The following is a 15,315-nucleotide window of genomic DNA, read 5'->3' as shown; positions in this document are numbered from 1 at the left end:
CAGGTCGCGGAGTGGTGACGTCAGCCTGCTTAGTCGAGCGGGGAGTCTATCGCGGGAATGAAAGTCCCGTTGCCAGGCAACCCCAAGCTCAAGACGTCATTGAAGACGCTTCCCTCTGCTAATCCTAGCCACTCACAGGGCTCTGACTGTCGGCGGACGCACTGGGCAGGGATTACGTCACCATTACAACTCGTTGCTGGGCAACACCTAAACAGAAAAAAACTTGATAAAATATACAGTGTAAAACACAATAAATTAAACAAAAATTAAACAATACCCAGCTAGTCTACTCGGACTATCGTCCACAGTTGACTATACTCATGGTGCTTACAGACTAGTATATAAACAACATAATAACAATTATAAGACAAAAACCACACATGTGATAATGTAAAAATATACATGACAATAACCTAAGACATAAAATATACCCAAAGGGAACACTGAGGGGAATATCAATCAACCATATATAGTTAATGAATCTGTTATCAAATATATTTATAATAATACGGCCAATAAGCAAATAAATTATGGATAACAAGTGTATCTATAATACTGTCATGTAAAAAATGTCTAATAAATGACCAGACAGGATTTACAGGAAGCATTGGAGACCTAACGTCTCATTAAGGCCACGTGGTGATAAGGTGTTGAGAACATAAATCCACCCGCTCTCTCGTTGTAAAAGGATCCTGTTCCGATCCCCACCACGGTGTGAGGGGGGGACATGATCTATTATGATTGCCCGCATGCTAGCCACCGTATGTCTCACCTGCATACAGTGGCGGGCAACCGGTTGTTCACTGGAGCCCTTCTCCAGTGCCTGTTTGATGGCACTGCGATGAAGTGCCATCCGTTCACGAAATTGCCGCTGAGTTTTGCCTATATAGGCCAACCCACAGGGGCACTTGAGCATGTATATTACGTAGGTGGTTGAACATGTCACTCGATGCTGAATCTTGAACTGTTTGCCCGTCTGAGGGTGACTAAAATGTGATCCCGTCAGGAGTGTATTGCAGGTTGAGCAGCCCAAACATCGGAAGCACCCAACTTTGGGGCGCAGAAAATGAGATTGTTCCACTTTAGTCAGGGAAAAAACATCCAATTTTACAACACTATCCGCTATACTTTTACCCTTAGTGTAACTTGGAAGTAACTTGGATCCCACTAAAGCTGGTAATGTGGGGTCAGTGTTTACAATTGGCCACAATTTCTTAGCCTGTTTAACTAAAGAAGGGGTGGCTGTGGTGTATTTATTAACCCACGGGATCCTAGGGGCCTGTTGAATACCCCCCCCTATCAGAATCAATAGATAATAATGATTCTCTGGTATGACTTAAAGCTTTTGTTTTGTTTGCCTCTAGTTCTGATAACGAATATCCACGTGCCACAAATTTATTTACCATCTGATCCATAGTATCTATTGTTTGTTGTGGATCAGATATAATCCTCCTAGCCCGTAAGAATTGGGAGTAAGGTAAACCCTTGCGTGTGGTAAGTGGATGGAAACTTTCATTATGTAACACCGAATTCCTATCAGTGGGTTTCACATACAGATTGGTGCATATAGTACCTTCTTGTATTGATATCGCCACATCAAGGAAATGTATCTGTTGTGCTGAGATCTGGAACGTGAATTTAATCACACTATTGGTGGCATTATGTGCTTCCAATAAACTCCTCAATATATGTTCAGGGCCTGACCAGAGAATCAATAAATCATCTATGTACCTCTTGTAAAGGCACATAGATGACTCTATCTCAGGGCCAAAAAGTTGTGTTTCCACTGCGTACATATAGGCGTTCGCGTACGATGGGGCCACCGGGGACCCCATTGCACAACCTGCCAGTTGTAGGTATACGCGCCCATTGAATGAAAAATAATTGCGGGTCAACACCAGAGATAATAATTGTAAGAATACCTCCACTGGTGGGCCTAGATATAGTGGGTTATCAGTGATCAGAGACCGTACCGCCTCCACACCTGCACCATGGGGGATGCAGGTATAGAGGCTGGTGACGTCAGCGCTGCAAAGTAGCAATTGATCAGCGCTGACGTCACCAGCCTCTATACCTGCATCCCCCATGGTGCAGGTGTGGAGGCGGTACGGTCTCTGATCACTGATAACCCACTATATCTAGGCCCACCAGTGGAGGTATTCTTACAATTATTATCTCTGGTGTTGACCCGCAATTATTTTTCATTCAATGGGCGCGTATACCTACAACTGGCAGGTTGTGCGATGGGGTCCCCGGTGGCCCCATCGTACGCGAACGCCTATATGTACGCAGTGGAAACACAACTTTTTGGCCCTGAGATAGAGTCATCTATGTGCCTTTACAAGAGGTACATAGATGATTTATTGATTCTCTGGTCAGGCCCTGAACATATATTGAGGAGTTTATTGGAAGCACATAATGCCACCAATAGTGTGATTAAATTCACGTTCCAGATCTCAGCACAACAGATACATTTCCTTGATGTGGCGATATCAATACAAGAAGGTACTATATGCACCAATCTGTATGTGAAACCCACTGATAGGAATTCGGTGTTACATAATGAAAGTTTCCATCCACTTACCACACGCAAGGGTTTACCTTACTCCCAATTCTTACGGGCTAGGAGGATTATATCTGATCCACAACAAACAATAGATACTATGGATCAGATGGTAAATAAATTTGTGGCACGTGGATATTCGTTATCAGAACTAGAGGCAAACAAAACAAAAGCTTTAAGTCATACCAGAGAATCATTATTATTTATTGATTCTGATAGGGGGGGTATTCAACAGGCCCCTAGGATCCCGTGGGTTAATAAATACACCACAGCCACCCCTTCTTTAGTTAAACAGGCTAAGAAATTGTGGCCAATTGTAAACACTGACCCCACATTACCAGCTTTAGTGGGATCCAAGTTACTTCCAAGTTACACTAAGGGTAAAAGTATAGCGGATAGTGTTGTAAAATTGGATGTTTTTTCCCTGACTAAAGTGGAACAATCTCATTTTCTGCGCCCCAAAGTTGGGTGCTTCCGATGTTTGGGCTGCTCAACCTGCAATACACTCCTGACGGGATCACATTTTAGTCACCCTCAGACGGGCAAATAGTTCAAGATTCAGCATCGAGTGACATGTACAACCACCTACGTAATATACATGCTCAAGTGCCCCTGTGGGTTGGCCTATATAGGCAAAACTCAGCGGCAATTTCGTGAACGGATGGCACTTCATCGCAGTGCCATCAAACAGGCACTGGAGAAGGGCTCCAGTGAACAACCGGTTGCCCGCCACTGTATGCAGGTGAGACATACGGTGGCTAGCATGCGGGCAATCATAATAGATCATGTCCCCCCCTCACACCGTGGTGGGGATCGGAACAGGATCCTTTTACAACGAGAGAGCAGGTGGATTTATGTTCTCAACACCTTATCACCACGTGGCCTTAATGAGACGTTAGGTCTCCAATGCTTCCTGTAAATCCTGTCTGGTCATTTATTAGACATTTTTTACATGACAGTATTATAGATACACTTGTTATCCATAATTTATTTGCTTATTGGCCGTATTATTATAAATATATTTGATAACAGATTCATTAACTATATATGGTTGATTGATATTCCCCTCAGTGTTCCCTTTGGGTATATTTTATGTCTTAGGTTATTGTCATGTATATTTTTACATTATCACATGTGTGGTTTTTGTCTTATAATTGTTATTATGTTGTTTATATACTAGTCTGTAAGCACCATGAGTATAGTCAACTGTGGACGATAGTCCGAGTAGACTAGCTGGGTATTGTTTAATTTTTGTTTAATTTATTGTGTTTTACACTGTATATTTTATCAAGTTTTTTTCTGTTTAGGTGTTGCCCAGCAACGAGTTGTAATGGTGACGTAATCCCTGCCCAGTGCGTCCGCCGACAGTCAGAGCCCTGTGAGTGGCTAGGATTAGCAGAGGGAAGCGTCTTCAATGACGTCTTGAGCTTGGGGTTGCCTGGCAACGGGACTTTCATTCCCGCGATAGACTCCCCGCTCGACTAAGCAGGCTGACGTCACCACTCCGCGACCTGGATGCCGCACAGTTGGTCACGCTGTAGCCGCTGACGCCTGGACAGGTGAGTATGATTCCATTAATGAGTGCTTGTTTGGGAGGGTATAAATATGTTTCCTTGTATGTTATCACTTGTGTATGATCTGTCCCTGAAGACGGGGGTTAGTCCCCGAAACGGCGTAGGACGTCAATAAAGATTTATCACTTGTTTATCCCGTCTGCTGAGTGCCGCTGACCTCCTCATCTATCTACCTGCAGTAGTGATATATATATATTTTTTATATCATTATCATCTCTATACTAGCAGACGCAGTACGGTAGTCCACGGCTGTAGCTACCTCTGTGTCGTCAGTCACTCGTCATCCATAAGTATACTAGTATCCATCCATCTCCATTGTTTACCTGAGGTGCCTTTTAGTTGTGCCTATTAAAATATGGAGAACAAAAATGTTGAGGTTCCAAAAATAGGGAAAGATCAAGATCCACTTCCACCTCGTGCTGAAGCTGCTGCCACTAGTCATGGCCGAGACGATGAAATTCCATCAACGTCGTCTGCCAAGGCCGATGCCCAATGTCATAGTACAGAGCATGTAAAATCCAAAACACAAAATATCAGTAAAAAAAGGACTCAAAAATCTAAAATAAAATCGTCGGAGGAGAAGCGTAAACTTGCCAATATGCCAATTACCACACGGAGTGGCAAGGAACGGCTGAGGCCCTGGCCTATGTTCATGGCTAGTGGTTCAGCTTCACATGAGGATGGAAGCACTCAGCCTCTCGCTAGAAAAATGAAAAGACTTAATCTGGCAAAAGCACAGCAAAGAACTGTGCGTTCTTCGAAATCACAAATCCACAAGGAGAGTCCAATTGTGTCGGTTGCGATGCCTGACCTTCCCAACACTGGACGTGAAGAGCATGCGCCTTCCACCATTTGCATGCCCCCTGCAAGTGCTGGAAGGAGCACCCGCAGTCCAGTTCCTGATAGTCAGATTGAAGATGTCAGTGTTGAAGTACACCAGGATGAGGAGGATATGGGTGTTGCTGGCGCTGGGGAGGAAATTGACAAGGAGGATTCTGATGGTGAGGTGGTTTGTTTAAGTCAGGCACCCGGGGAGACACCTGTTGTCCGTGGGAGGAATATGGCCATTGACATGCCTGGTGAAAATACCAAAAAAATCAGCTCTTCGGTGTGGAAGTATTTCAACAGAAATGCGGACAACATTTGTCAAGCCGTGTGTTGCCTTTGTCAAGCTGTAATAAGTAGGGGTAAGGATGTTAACCACCTCGGAACATCCTCCCTTATACGTCACCTGCAGCGCATTCATCATAAGTCAGTGACAAGTTCAAAAACTTTGGGCGACAGCGGAAGCCGTCCACTGACCAGTAAATCCCTTCCTCTTGTAACCAAGCTCACGCAAACCACCCCACCAACTCCCTCAGTGTCAATTTCCTCCTTCCCCAGGAATGCCAATAGTCCTGCAGGCCATGTCACTGGCAATTCTGACGAGTCCTCTCCTGCCTGGGATTCCTCCGATGCATCCTTGAGTGTAACGCCTACTGCTGCTGGCGCTGCTGTTGTTGCTGCTGGGAGTCGATGGTCATCCCAGAGGGGAAGTCGTAAGACCACTTTTACTACTTCCACCAAGCAATTGACTGTCCAACAGTCCTTTGCGAGGAAGATGAAATATCACAGCAGTCATCCTGCTGCAAAGCGGATAACTGAGGCCTTGGCATCCTGGGCGGTGAGAAACGTGGTTCGGGTATCCATCATTACTTGAGAGCCAACTATAGACTTGTTTGAGGTACTGTGTCCCCGGTACCAAATACAATCTAGGTTCCATTTCTCTAGGCAGGCGATACCGAAAATGTACACAGACCTCAGAAAAAGAGTCACCAGTGTCCTAAAAAATGCAGTTGTACCCAATGTCCACTTAACCACGGACATGTGGACAAGTGGAGCAGGGCAGACTCAGGACTATATGACTGTGACAGCCCACTGGGTAGATGTATTGACTCCCGCCGCAAGAACAGCAGCGGTGGCACCAGTAGCAGCATCTCGCAAACGCCAACTCTTTCCTAGGCAGGCTACGCTTTGTATCACCGCTTTCCAGAATACGCACACAGCTGAAAACCTCTTACGGCAACTGAGGAAGATCATCGCAGAATGGCTTACCCCAATTGGACTCTCCTGTGGATTTGTGGCATCGGACAACGCCAGCAATATTGTGTGTGCATTAAATATGGGCAAATTCCAGCACGTCCCATGTTTTGCACATACCTTGAATTTGGTGGTGCAGAATTATTTAAAAAACGAGAGGGGCGTGCAAGAGATGCTGTCGGTGGCCAGAAGAATTGCGGGACACTTTCGGCGTACAGGCACCACGTACAGAAGACTGGAGCAACACCAAAAACGCCTGAACCTGCCCTGCCATCATCTGAAGCAAGAAGTGGTAACGAGGTGGAATTCAACCCTCTATATGCTTCACAGGTTGGAGGAGCAGCAAAAGGCCATTCAAGCCTGTACAACTGACCACGATATAGGAGGTGGAATGCACCTGTCTCAAGCGCAGTGGAGAATGATTTCAACGTTGTGCAAGGTTCTGCAACCTTTTGAACTTGCCACACGTGAAGTCAGTTCAGACACTGCCAGCCTGAGTCAGGTCATTCCCCTCATCAGGCTTTTGCAGAAGAAGCTGGAGACATTGAAGGAGGAGCTAGCACTGAGCGATTCCGCTAGGCATGTGGGACTTGTGGATGGAGCCCTTAATTCGCTTAACAAGGATTCACGGGTGGTCAATCTGTTGAAATCAGAGCACTACATTTTGGCCACCGTGCTCGATCCTAGATTTAAAACATACGTTGTATCTCTCTTTCCGGCAGACACAAGTCTGCAGGGGTTCAAAGAACTGCTGGTGAGAAAATTGTCAAGTCAAGCGGAACGCGACCTGTCAACATCTCCTCCTTCACATTCTCCCGCAACTGGGGGTGCGAGGAAAAGGCTCAGAATTCCGAGCCCACCCGCTGGCGGTGATGCAGGGCAGTCTGGAGCGACTGCTGATGCTGACATCTGGTCCGGACTGAAGGACCTGACAACGATTACGGACATGTCGTCTACTGTCACTGCATATGATTCTCTCACCATTGAAAGAATGGTGGAGGATTATATGAGTGACCGCATCCAAGTAGGCACGTCAGACAGTCCGTACGTATACTGGCAGGAAAAAGAGGCAATTTGGAGGCCCTTGCACAAACTGGCTTTATTCTACCTAAGTTGCCCTCCCACAAGTGTGTACTCCGAAAGAGTGTTTAGTGCCGCCGCTCACCTTGTCAGCAATCGGCGTACGAGGTTACTTCCAGAAAATGTGGAGAAGATGATGTTCATTAAAATGAATTATAATCAATTCCTCCATGGAGACATTCACCAGCAGCAATTGCCTCCACAAAGTACACAGAGAGCTGTGATGGTGGATTCCAGTGGGGACGAATTGATAATCTGTGAGGAGGCGGATGTACACGGTGATGAATCGGAGGATGATGATGAGGTGGACATCTTGCCTCTGTAGAGCCAGTTTGTGCAAGGAGAGATTAATTGCTTCTTTTTTGGTGGGGGTCCAAACCAACTAGAGATGTGCACTTGAAATTTTTCGGGTTTTGTGTTTTGGTTTTGGGTTCGGTTCCGCGGCCGTGTTTTGGGTTCGACCGCGTTTTGGCAAAACCTCACCGAATTTTTTTTGTCGGATTCGGGTGTGTTTTGGATTCGGGTGTTTTTTTCAAAAAACACTAAAAAACAGCTTAAATCATAGAATTTGGGGGTCATTTTGATCCCAAAGTATTATTAACCTCAAAAACCATAATTTCCACTCATTTTCAGTCTATTCTGAATACCTCACACCTCACAATATTATTTTTAGTCCTAAAATTTGCACCGAGGTCGCTGGATGACTAAGCTAAGCGACCCTAGTGGCCGACACAAACACCTGGCCCATCTAGGAGTGGCACTGCAGTGTCACGCAGGATGGCCCTTCCAAAAAACACTCCCCAAACAGCACATGATGCAAAGAAAAAAAGAGGCGCAATGAGGTAGCTGTGTGAGTAAGCTAAGCGACCCTAGTGGCCGACACAAACACCTGGCCCATCTAGGAGTGGCACTGCAGTGTCACGCAGGATGGCCCTTCCAAAAAACACTCCCCAAACAGCACATGACGCAAAGAAAAAAAGAGGTGCAATGAGGTAGCTGTGTGAGTAAGCTAAGCGACCCTAGTGGCCGACACAAACACCTGGCCCATCTAGGAGTGGCACTGCAGTGTCACGCAGGATGGCCCTTCCAAAAAACACTCCCCAAACAGCACATGACGCAAAGAAAAAAAGAGGCGCAATGAGGTAGCTGTGTGAGTAAGATAAGCGACCCTAGTGGCCGACACAAACACCTGGCCCATCTAGGCGTGGCACTGCAGTGTCACGCAGGATGGCCCTTCCAAAAAACACTCCCCAAACAGCACATGACGCAAAGAAAAAAAGAGGCGCAATGAGGTAGCTGTGTGAGTAAGCTAAGCGACCCTAGTGGCCGACACAAACACCTGGCCCATCTAGGAGTGGCACTGCAGTGTCACGCAGGATGGCCCTTCCAAAAAACACTCCCCAAACAGCACATGATGCAAAGAAAAAAAGAGGCGCAATGAGGTAGCTGTGTGAGTAAGCTAAGCGACCCTAGTGGCCGACACAAACACCTGGCCCATCTAGGAGTGGCACTGCAGTGTCACGCAGGATGGCCCTTCCAAAAAACACTCCCCAAACAGCACATGACGCAAAGAAAAAAAGAGGCGCAATGAGGTAGCTGTGTGAGTAAGCTAAGCGACCCTAGTGGCCGACACAAACACCTGGCCCATCTAGGAGTGGCACTGCAGTGTCACGCAGGATGGCCCTTCCAAAAAACACTCCCCAAACAGAACATGACGCAAAGAAAAATTAAAGAAAAAAGAGGTGCAAGATGGAATTGTCCTTGGGCCCTCCCACCCACCCTTATGTTGTATAAACAGGACATGCACACTTTAACCAACCCATCATTTCAGTGACAGGGTCTGCCACACGACTGTGACTGAAATGACGGGTTGGTTTGGACCCCCACCAAAAAAGAAGCAATTAATCTCTCCTTGCACAAACTGGCTCTACAGAGGCAACATGTCCACCTCATCATCATCCTCCGATATATCACCGTGTACATCCCTCTCCTCACAGATTATCAATTCGTCCCCACTGGAATCCACCATCTCAGCTCCCTGTGTACTTTGTGGAGGCAATTGCTGCTGGTCAATGTCTCCACGGAGGAATTGATTCTAATTCATTTTAATGAACATCATCTTCTCCACATTTTCTGGAAGTAACCTTGTACGCCGATTGCTGACAATGATTCCAGACTGCCCTGCATCACCGCCAGCGGGTGGGCTCGGAATTCTGAGCCTTTTCCTCGCACCTCCAATTGCGGGAGAATGTGAAGGAGGAGATGTTGACAGGTCGCGTTCCGCTTGACTTGACAATTTTCTCACCAGCAGGTCTTTGAACCCCAGCAGACTTGTGTCTGCCGGAAAGAGAGATCCAAGGTAGGTTTTAAATCTAGGATCGAGCACGGTGGCCAAAATGTAGTGATCTGATTTCAACAGATTGACCACCCGTGAATCCTTGTTAAGCGAATTAAGGGCTCCATCCACAAGTCCCACATGCCTAGCGGAATCGCTCCGTGTTAGCTCCTCCTTCAATGTCTCCAGCTTCTTCTGCAAAAGCCTGATGAGGGGAATGACCTGACTCAGGCTGGCAGTGTCTGAACTGACTTCACGTGTGGCAAGTTCAAAGGGCAGCAGAACCTTGCACAACGTTGAAATCATTCTCCACTGCGCTTGAGACAGGTGCATTCCACCTCCTATATCGTGCTGAATTGTATAGGCTTGAATGGCCTTTTGCTGCTCCTCCAACCTCTGAAGTATATATAGGGTTGAATTCCACCTCGTTACCACTTTTTGCTTACATCTACCCAGTGGGCTGTCACAGTCATATAGTCCTGACCCTGCCCTGCTCCACTTGTCCACATGTCCGTGGTTAAGTGGACATTGGGTACAACTGCATTTTTTAGGACACTGGTGAGTCTTTTTCTGACGTCCGTGTACATTCTCGGTATCGCCTGCCTAGAGAAGTGGAACCTAGATGGTATTTGGTAACGGGGGCACACTACCTCAAGAAATTGTCTAGTTCCCTGTGAACTAACGGCGGATACCGGACGCACGTCTAACACCAACATAGTTGTCAAGGCCTCAGTTATCCGCTTTGCAACAGGATGACTGCTGTGATATTTCATCTTCCTCGCAAAGGACTGTTGGACAGTCAATTGCTTGGTGGAAGTAGTAAAAGTGGGCTTACGACTTCCCCTCTGGGATGACCATCGACTCCCAGCAGCAACAACAGCAGCACCAGCAGCAGTAGGCGTTACACGCAAGGATGCCTCGGAGGAATCCCAGGCAGGAGAGGACTCGTCAGAATTGCCAGTGACATGGCCTGCAGGACTATTGGCATTCCTGGGGAAGGAGGAAATTGACACTGAGGGAGTTGGTGGGGTGGTTTGCGTGAGCTTGGTTACAAGAGGAAGGGATTTACTGGTCAGTGGACTGCTTCCGCTGTCGCCCAAAGTTTTTGAACTTGTCACTGACTTATTATGAATGCGCTGCAGGTGACGTATAAGGGAGGATGTTCCGAGGTGGTTAACATCCTTACCCCTACTTATTACAGCTTGACAAAGGCAACACACGGCTTGACAAATGTTGTCCGCATTTCTGTTGAAATACTTCCACACCGAAGAGCTGATTTTTTTGGTATTTTCACCAGGCATGTCAACGGCCATATTCCTCCCACGGACAACAGGTGTCTCCCCGGGTGCCTGACTTAAACAAACCACCTCACCATCAGAATCCTCCTTGTCAATTTCCTCCCCAGCGCCAGCAACACCCATATCCTCCTCATCCTGGTGTACTTCAACACTGACATCTTCAATCTGACTATCAGGAACTGGACTGCGGGTGCTCCTTCCAGCACTTGCAGGGGGCGTGCAAATGGTGGAAGGCGCATGCTCTTCACGTCCAGTGTTGGGAAGGTCAGGCATCGCAACCGACACAATTGGACTCTCCTTGTGGATTTGTGATTTCGAAGAACGCACAGTTCTTGCGGTGCTTTTGCCAGCTTGAGTCTTTTCATTTTTCTAGCGAGAGGCTGAGTGCTTCCATCCTCATGTGAAGCTGAACCACTAGCCATGAACATAGGCCAGGGCCTCAGCCGTTCCTTGCCACTCCGTGTGGTAAATGGCATATTGGCAAGTTTACGCTTCTCCTCCGACAATTTTATTTTAGATTTTTGAGTCCTTTTTTTACTGATAGTTGGTGTTTTGGATTTTACATGCTCTGTACTATGACATTGGGCATCGGCCTTGGCAGACGACGTTGCTGGCATTTCATCGTCTCGGCCATGACTAGTGGCAGCAGCTTCAGCACGAGGTGGAAGTCGATCTTGATCTTTCCCTAATTTTGGAACCTCAACATTTTTGTTCTCCATATTTTAATAGGCACAACTAAAAGGCACCTCAGGTAAACAATGGAGATGGATGGATACTAGTATACTTATGGATGGACTAGCGACTGCCGACACAGAGGTAGCTACAGCCGTGGACTACCGTACTGTGTCTGCTGCTAATATAGACTGGATGATAATGAGATAAAATTAAAATATATATATATCACACTAGTACTGCAGCCGGACAGGTATATATTATGTAATGACGGACCTGCTGGACACTGTCTGTCAGCACTGCAGACTCCTAAAGTAAGCTACTAGTATCAAGAAGATAGAAAAAAAAAATAAACCATGGGTAGGTGGTATACAATTATGGATGGACGAGCGACTGCCGACACAGAGGTAGCTACAGCCGTGGACTACCGTACTGTGTCTGCTGCTAATATAGACTGGATGATAATGAGATAAAATTAAAATATATATATATCACACTAGTACTGCAGCCGGACAGGTATATATTATGTAATGACGGACCTGCTGGACACTGTCTGTCAGACTCAGCACTGCAGACTCCTAAAGTAAGCTACTAGTATCAAGAAGATAGAAAAAATAAATAAACCACGGGTAGGTGGTATACAATTATGGATGGACGAGCGACTGCCGACACAGAGGTAGCTACAGCCGTGGACTACCGTACTGTGTCTGCTGCTAATATAGACTGGATGATAATGAGATAAAATTAAAATATATATATATATATATCACACTAGTACTGCAGCCGGACAGGTATATATTATGTAATGACGGACCTGCTGGACACTGTCAGCACTGCAGACTCCTAAAGTAAGCTACTAGTATCAAGAAGATAGAAAAAAAAAATAAACCACGGGTAGGTGGTATACAATTATGGATGGACGAGCGACTGCCGACACAGAGGTAGCTACAGCCGTGGACTACCGTACTGTGTCTGCTGCTAATATAGACTGGATGATAATGAGATAAAATTAAAATATATATATATCACACTAGTACTGCAGCCGGACAGGTATATTATATTATGTAATGACGGACCTGCTGGACACTGTCTGTCAGCACTGCAGACTCCTAAAGTAAGCTACTAGTATCAAGAAGATAGAAAAAAAAAAAAAACCACGGGTAGGTGGTATACAATTATGGATGGACGAGCGACTGCCGACACAGAGGTAGCTACAGCCGTGGACTACCGTACTGTGTCTGCTGCTAATATAGACTGGATGATAATGAGATAAAATTAAAATATATATATATATATCACACTAGTACTGCAGCCGGACAGGTATATATTATGTAATGACGGACCTGCTGGACACTGTCTGTCAGACAGTGTACTTAAAATATGTACTCCTGCTATAACTGCTCCCCAGTCTCCCCCACAATGAAGCTGTGTGAGCAGTGAGCACTCAGCAGTCAGATAATGATATACAGTATATGATGCAGCACACTGGGCTGAGCACAGATATGGTATGTGTGACTGTGTCATACTGTGTATCGTTTTTTTTCAGGCAGAGAACGGATTCATTAAACTGGTGGCACTGGTCACTGCCACTGGTCACACTATCAGCAGCAAGTAGTACTCCTCCTATATTATGCTCCCCAAAATGTGTGTCTCTCTCTCTCTAGTACTATTAGTCACTCTAAACAGAGAGGACGCCAGCCACGTCCTCTCCCTATCAATCTCAATGCACGTGTGAAAAATGGCGGTGACGCGCGGCTCCTTATATAGAATCCGAGTCTCGCGATAGAATCCGAGCCTCGCGAGAATCCGACAGCGGGATGATGACGTTCGGGCGCGCTCGGGTTAACCGAGCAAGGCGGGAGGATCCGAGCCTGCTCGGCCCCGTGTAAAAAAAGCTGAAGTTCGGCGGGTTCGGATTCAGAGAAACCGAACCCGCTCATCTCTAAAACCAACCCGTCATTTCAGTCACAGTCGTGTGGCAGACCCTGTCACTGAAATGATGGGTTGGTTAAAGTGTGCATGTACTGTTTATACAACATAAGGGTGGGTGGGAGGGCCCAAGGACAATTCCATCTTGCACCTCTTTTTTCTTTAATTTTTCTTTGCGTCATGTGCTGTTTGGGGAGTGTTTTTTGGAAGGGCCATCCTGCGTGACACTGCAGTGCCACTCCTAGATGGGCCAGGTGTTTGTGTCGGCCACTAGGGTCACTTATCTTAGTCACACAGCTACCTCATTGCGCCTCTTTTTTTTCTTCTTTGCGTCATGTGCTGTTTGGGGAGTGTTTTTTGGAAGGGCCATCCTGCGTGACACTGCAGTGCCACTCCTAGATGGTCCAGGTGTTTGTGTCGGCCACTAGGGTCACTTATCTTAGTCACACAGCTACCTCATTGCGCCTCTTTTTTTTCTTCTTTGCGTCATGTGCTGTTTGGGGAGTATTTTTTGGAAGGGCCATCCGGCCTGACACTGCAGTGCCACTCCTAGATGGTCCAGGTGTTTGTGTCGGCCACTAGGGTCGCTTAGCTTACTCACACAGCTACCTCATTGCGCCTCTTTTTTTCTTTGCGTCATGTGCTGTTTGGGGAGTGTTTTTTGGAAGGGCCATCCTGCGTGACACTGCAGTGCCACTCCTAGATGGGCCAGGTGTTTGTGTCGGCCACTTGGGTCGCTGAGCTTAGTCACACAGCTACCTCATTGCGCCTCTTTTTTTCTTTGCGTCATGTGCTGTTTGGGGAGTGTTTTTTGGAAGGGCCATCCTGCGTGACACTGCAGTGCCACTCCTAGATGGGCCAGGTGTTTGTGTCGGCCACTTGGGTCGCTGAGCTTAGTCATCCAGCGACCTCGGTGCAAATTTTAGGACTAAAAATAATATTGTGAGGTGTGAGGTGTTCAGAATAGACTGAAAATGAGTGGAAATTATGGTTATTGAGGTTAATAATACTTTGGTATCAAAATGACCCCCAAATTCTATGATTTAAGCAGTTTTTTAGGGTTTTTGGAAAAAAACACCCGAATCCAAAACACACCCGAATCCGACAAAAAAAATTCGGTGAGGTTTTGCCAAAACGCGTTCGAATCCAAAACACGGCCACGGAACCGAACCCAAAACCAAAACACAAAACCCGAAAAATTTCCGGTGCACATCTCTAATTAGATCACTCGCATTAAAAGCTTCTGCTATCATCAGCTGATCCATAGAGATGGCCGGTAATTGTGGGAATAGACCGGTCCTCCTACCTCCCTTACATGGCGCACTTATCCCCCTTTCACATCGCAATGCCGTGTCCCACCCGGGATTTGGAAACGGGTCCTTCCTGAGTGGGACCCAACGTTGGACCCTACACACTACCATCCCAACCCGGCAATATGCTGGGTCGAGTTGCCATCTGGGGGTGTGGAGGGAGCTGGCATCAGGGGCGAGTGCAGTTTATGGGGCGGCACATGGGATATTAAATACAGACACAGACCTCAGCAAGTCAACGTTTCGAGGCTTTATTCCCTACAAAACATACACCGTGAGTACTGACCTTATAATCACTATCTCCCCCACGGTGAAACGCCGACCGCCACTGATGACATCATCACACTGCTCCCGTTAGGTAAGGCTACGGGAAAACATATAAACATTGCAAAATAAATCACCCCACATGCTGTTCCCAGAAACCAATCTCTCCATCAGGGGCATACATATAATGTAATCAGCGCAGCATCGCCCG

This window comes from Pseudophryne corroboree, chromosome 4 (genome assembly GCF_028390025.1).
Source record: "Pseudophryne corroboree isolate aPseCor3 chromosome 4, aPseCor3.hap2, whole genome shotgun sequence".
Taxonomy (NCBI): Eukaryota; Metazoa; Chordata; class Amphibia; order Anura; family Myobatrachidae; genus Pseudophryne; species Pseudophryne corroboree.
The sequence above is the reverse complement of the archived record's forward strand: the minus strand, read 5'-3'. Positions refer to the sequence as shown.